Source organism: Phascolarctos cinereus, unplaced genomic scaffold (genome assembly GCF_003287225.1).
Source record: "Phascolarctos cinereus isolate Bilbo 61053 unplaced genomic scaffold, phaCin_HiC Scaffold_9;HRSCAF=440, whole genome shotgun sequence".
Classification (NCBI taxonomy): Eukaryota; Metazoa; Chordata; class Mammalia; order Diprotodontia; family Phascolarctidae; genus Phascolarctos; species Phascolarctos cinereus.
In genome coordinates, this window is record NW_027556402.1 from 257,229,658 (window position 1) to 257,235,830 (window position 6,173).

The following is a 6,173-nucleotide window of genomic DNA, read 5'->3' on the forward strand; positions in this document are numbered from 1 at the left end:
CCAGGGAATGATGTGTGGACATCGGCTGGTACTCATTGTTTGCTGTCAACCGTAGGTGAATGGCCTATAGTCTGGAAGACCCAATTCTGACAGAAAAGAAACTGCAGGGCCTAGATATGACAGGATGAAACATCCTGTTTTCAGATAATTCCGTTTTCCAACCATGCGGTATCAAATTCACGTCATAACCAGACTCAGGAATAGGCAGGTGGGTAACATTCCTTTTCTAGGGAACGTAATGGAGAAACTGATCCAGGAGGCTCCCATTCTTAGACTGAGGCTAAAATTGTCCTCTCAGCTTTTCCCAGTGCTGACTTCCCACCAGTATCCCATTTTCTTTGAGCGGCTTGTGGCATTTCTCTCAGATGGTGGATTATTGATTATCAATGGATTATGACCCATCAACTCAAAATCCTATGACCTTTTACCTCACACAGCAAGTTTCACTAATCACAGCTTAGGAAAAACTTTTCCAGGCTTTACATCTCAAACTTAAATTTGTCCTGGTGTAAAAAGCCAGTCATTAGAGATTTCTATACACTTGCAAATTCCCAGCAAGCCGTACATGACCCCAACAAGGTTTTTGGCAAGTTTACACATTGAAATGATACCTGACAATAGCTAACTTAGTTTACTGGTAACCAAGTTATGAGAAGTTGCATGACGTAACTGATAGAGAAAGTTCATGTTATAAAGATGACCCCAGACTCAGTTCTGAAGACTGGTGTCTCGAAGACTATTAAACAGGTTGAAGTGCGTCATTTCGATTCTTGACAGAAGGGAGCGCACCTCCTTGGGAAGAAAATGCTGGTGATAGAAGCCAAGGCAAGCTTTGTAGTTAGTAATTGCTTAATTCCTCCCTTCTGGATCAGGATTGGTCCTAATCCTTCTGGGTTACAATCTTCTTTATATGCCCCACCCCTAACATACATTATATGTCTAGAATTGTGTTATCACTCTCCCACACACACATACACTGGAGAAGTTAGCCTGTCTGTGCTGATTTCTTATCTACTTATGGGGAAACTTAACTCATTTCTCACAATTCCTACTTTGTATTTTTTAAGTAAAGATTTGGTTTCCACACCTTCCCAATTTCCGTATCCTCTAATCTCCTTAACATGATTTCACATTCTCCATCACTGGGGAAAGTCTCATTGATCCATAATGTAGCATCATCCTTATATTCCTGGAGCCTGCCCTCTGGACTCCCACTGTGGGTCCTACTGGGATAATCTTTAGTGAGGGATGTCTCTATCGATTGTTATACCAGTCTCCTAGTGCATGGAACTATACAACATGCTACAGCAGTTAATACTCCTGAATGGATACAGCTGTTCCTTTCCACTTGCCAAACCAGGATTCTAACTAACCCTTTAATCAGTTATCTATCCGAGAGTTCTCTGCCAACTCCTCAGCTAAAGTGGTTAAACCTCGCAATGCCTTAGTGACGGTTCTATCTGGGGTTGTGCTGCTGGGCAGCATTTCTTTCTTTCTTTTTTTTTTTTCTGGGTGGCTGCTACGTCCTTAACGGGCACCAGACAACATCTCATAGAAGTGTTCTGCAATCTCGAAGATGGGCATCATGCAGTCACTTATGCATCTTCAGTTATGTTCTCCAACCCCTTAGCCTCATAATAACGATCGAATCCAGAGATCCTCCTGTCCCTCTCCAATAGATTCCATTGGTATCGATTACGGGCAATTCTCTCTTCCTTGCCCCCATTGCTGTACTTTTGGATGAGGGTGGTGCTAATTCCCGGGATTGTCAGACATACGCCCGTAACGGCCAGCCCCTGCAGAATTTCAAACCACATCTCGGCAGGAGGCTCACAGCCACAGACTGCGACTGACCTCGGATACTACACCGGCTGCGGGGTTAAGGTGACTGGGCTGGGCAACATTTCATCAAGGGATTTTGGGGACTTAAAACAATATGGGAAAAGGAAGGGAGGAACTGACCGACCGGCACTGACAAAGTAAAAAGGGGGCAGTCCCCTGATTGAGTACAGATACAGAGACCCAAAAGTAATGATAAATTGTCCATTTAAAGCTTCAGGAATCTCTTCTCATACAGCTGTCTGACACTGGACATCATCTGGCGAAGTCCTCTGGTCCAAGTGCTGTTCAAACAGAGTCCAGCAGACTCTCTTCTTGTAGAGATCTTCCTTCATTTGTCCACTCTCCTACAAGATTGGTCTCAATAGAATTTTTAAATTACCTTGCCAATAACCAGGGCAAATAATAAAACCTCTCATTTCCACCTTCAAAACATCCCTCCTACGTGCCCCTTTCTCTCCTCTGACACCACTACCAGCCTGGTGCAGGCCCCCGTCACTTCACACTTGGACTGTTGTGATGGCTTTCTAATAGGTCTGACCGTGTTACTTGCCTCCTCAATAAACTTCACTCTAACCCCCCCAGTTTTTGGCCTTCAAAGCCCTTCCCAACCTGGCTCCTTCCTAGGCTGCCTTTCCTTCTCTAAGAGCAGCTCCCTGGCCTCCTTGCTGTTCCTTCCTGAAACTCTGTCTCTCATCTGTGGTTTGTATTGGCTCTGCCCCCTCATCTGTCTCTTGGCTTCCGGGGCTTGCTTCAATACTCAGATTTCTCCTTCTGCAGGAGTTCTTTCCTCTGAGATGACATCCTCCATCTCCTCCGTATACATCTTGTATGTACTGAGTTATCTGCACCTTTCTCCCAACACATTAGAATGTCAGCTCCTTGAGGGCAGGGACAATTTTTTGCCTCTGTATCCCCAGTACTTAGCAAGGTGATTCGCTAATAGTAAGTGGTTCATGAATGATTGTAGACTGACTGACCTGTGCCCCCATTGCATCCCCTCATCCCACTCAGAGAGCCATCCTTCATAATAAAGAATAGTTATCCCTTCCACATTTTGGGGTTCAGGGATGTAGTACCTCCCCCCACAATCTAGGAAATCTGTGTAAAATGTTGCGGCCTTCTCTTCGTATCAGAGAAGAAGAAATGGTACATATTTATGGTATTAATACACAATAACGTACATATCTTTTGTGCACTTCTGAGTTTCTAAACTTTTTCTGTGTCATCTGCTGGCCTTCATGAGTTGTCTGCGGCTTCCATGAAATTCTTCAGCCAACTCGAGTTTTATCTGTGGAGATGGGAAAAGTCTTGATGTGAGAGGGATAACTATGGAAAAAAAGAACGAAAACAGTGCAAAACTAAAGAACAGAAAATGAAGCCTGGCCGTGTGTCCTGCGCCCAAGGCCCCCCTCTGCGGAGGAGCCAGGAAGGTGTTTCCTCTTCCCTCCCCTTTGGGGCCATTTCATGGCATTCAGTTCCGTTGTCTGGTCCCCTTTTCCTTTGCGTCGTTCGGCATCGTGGATGTTGTTTCCTTGGCTTTGATGCCGCTTCATTCATCTCCTTGTCATTTTTTCCAGCACAGTAATATTCTGTTACATTTGCGTGCTGCGCTTTGTCTTACCATTCCCTGATCAATGGGCATCTGGTTTATTTTCAACTCTTTGCTGCCACAAAAAGCATTGCTGTGAATATTTGGGTGTGCATGGAGCCTTTCTTCTTGATCAAAGCCTTCCTAGAATGACTTCACACATATAATGGATATAGTGTCTGCCTTCTCCAGGGATAGGGGAGGGGCAAGCAGGAGGGAGAGAATTTGAAACTCAAAATTTTAAAGATAAATATGAAAACTTTACATGCAATTGGGAAATGTCAAACCAAATAAATATGTAATATAAATAAAATACATATAAATATGTAACTATTGCATATGTATTTTCTAAATATTTAAAGCCTCTTAGAGGCGGCTAGGTGGCGCCACAGAGCACTTGGGCCTGGAGTCTGGAAGACCTGAGTTCAGATATGACCTCAGATACTTCCTAGCTGTGTGACAAGTCATTTCACCTGTCTGCCTCAGTTTCCTCACCTGTACAGTACAGATAATGATGACTTCTACTTCACAGGATCTTTGTGAGGCTCAAATGAGATACCTGTAAGGTGCTTAGCCCGATGCCTGGTGCATAGCAGGTGTTTTAAAATACCTGCACTTAGTAGGTTTTTAATAAATGTTTGTTCCTTTCCCTTCCCTTCTCCTCCTGAGGACTTACGACTTGTAGTGGAATCTCTACATGCAGGATGGGCATTTTAGTCCAGAATGCTACCAGTTCCCAGCTCTGTCAGCAAGCGCTAATGAATGAATGAGAAGCCCCGGGGGCATCAATATTAAGGACAGACAGCTCCCACCCTCAAAGAATTTGCTGCTTTTCAAAATAATTTTTTATGGTTAATTTGTTTGTTTTTTGTCTTTTGCTAGGCAATGGGGTTAAGTGACTTGCCCAGGGTCACACAGCTATGTTTTTGTTTTTTAACATTGCTTAAACTTCCCCTTATGTTCCTCCTCTCCCCGCTGCCAGGGACCTATCTCTTATAACAAAGAATTTTTTTTTAAAAAAGAAAAAGATTTCAGCCAATCCCAGAAACACATTGAAAAAGTCTGACATCCTCTGGAAATGTTCTCCACCCTGAGGGGCCCCCGACCTATGCAAAGGAGTAGGTGGAGGTGCCTTCTCAGAACTCTTCTTCGGGCTGTGCTGTTCTTTGTAGTCTTCCAGCATGCCTTTCCAGTTGTTTGGCTGGTTTTGGAATATTTGCATTGTGTCACAGGTATCTTGTTTTCCTGGCCGTGTGGACTTCATTCTGTATCAATACACGTAAGCATGTCCACGCCTCTCTGCGTTCATCTCATTAATCATTTCTCAAAGCACAGTGATGTTCTGTCACATTCATGTTCCACAATTTATTTAGCTCCGATCCACAGGGGCCTCCTCTTTTTTCCCCCCCAATTCTCTACCACCACAAGAAAATGCTGCTATAAACATTATGGTGCATACTGGGCCTTTATTTTAAACAACACATTTGGGGCAGCTAGGCAGTGCAGGGGATAGAGCACTGGCCCTAAAGTCAGGAAGACATGAGTTCAAATCCAGCCTCAGACCAAACACTTGACACTTACTAGCTGTATGACCCTGGGCAAGTCACTTAGCCCCAACTGCCTAAAAATAAAAAGTAAACAACATGCTCTTTGGGTTACATGCCTAATGGTGGAATCTCTGGGTTACTTTTATACCAATAGACCTCTGCCCTCTTTCTTTGATCTCTTTGGGGGCATAGCCCAAAAAGGTAAAATCATACACACAATTTAGGGGGCATAACTCCAAATTACTTTCCAGAACTGCTGAACCAATGCTTGGTTCTGAGCACAGTGCAGCGATTTTCCCAAAAGCCTCTCCAACAAGGATCATTTTCCCTTTCTGGCGTCTTTGCTGACAGGATGAGTATGGAATGGAACCGAAGAGATGTTTTCATCTGCGTCTCCCGTTAGGGATCTGGAGCATTTTTTCATATTGTCATCAATAAGTTTGTTTTCTTCCTTTGAGAACTGCCTGTTTATGTCCTCTGAGAATTTATGTCCTGGCTCATGGCTCTTATATATGAACTAGATCCCTCTCTATCTTGGATATCATATCATTGTCAAGAAAGCTGTTGCAAAGACTATTTTTTCCCAGTTAACTTTCCCTTCTAAATATAACTATTCATTTTGTTTGTGCAGAGACTTTTCAGTTTTATGTAATCAGAATTGTCCATTTGGTCTCCTGTGAGCCATCAAGAAATCTTCCTCTAAAATGCAAATTAAAACAAGGTACCATTTTATATCTGTCAGATCAACTAAGATGACAAAAATGGAAAATGACAAATGCTGGAGGGGATTTGGGGAAATGGGGACACTAATTAACTGTTCATGGAACTGTGAACTAGTCCAACTATTCTGGAGAACAATTTGGAACTATGCCCAAAGGGCTGTGAAACTGAATACCCTTTGTCCCAGCAATACCACTGCTAGGTATGTACCCCAAAGATATCAAAGAAAAGGGAAAAGGATCCATGTGCACTCATATGTAGAAGGTCTTTTTGTGGAAAGAAGGGATGTCCATTAATTGGGGAATGGCTGAACAAGTTATGGTTTATGAATGTTGTGCTGTAAGAAATAATGCAAGGGATGGTTTCAGAAAAACCTAGGAAGACTTGTATGAACTGATGCGAAATGAAGTGAGCAGAATCAGGATAACATTGTACATGGTAACAGCAACATTGTAATGATGGTCAACTGAAAAAGA

General features: G+C 43.1%; 1 pseudogene; it reads right to left on the reverse strand.

The window, feature by feature from the left end:
- Positions 1-1,415: 1,415 nt before the first annotated feature.
- Positions 1,416-1,817, reverse strand: LOC144455350 (NADH dehydrogenase [ubiquinone] 1 alpha subcomplex subunit 1 pseudogene; annotated as a pseudogene).
- Positions 1,818-6,173: the final 4,356 nt, after the last annotated feature.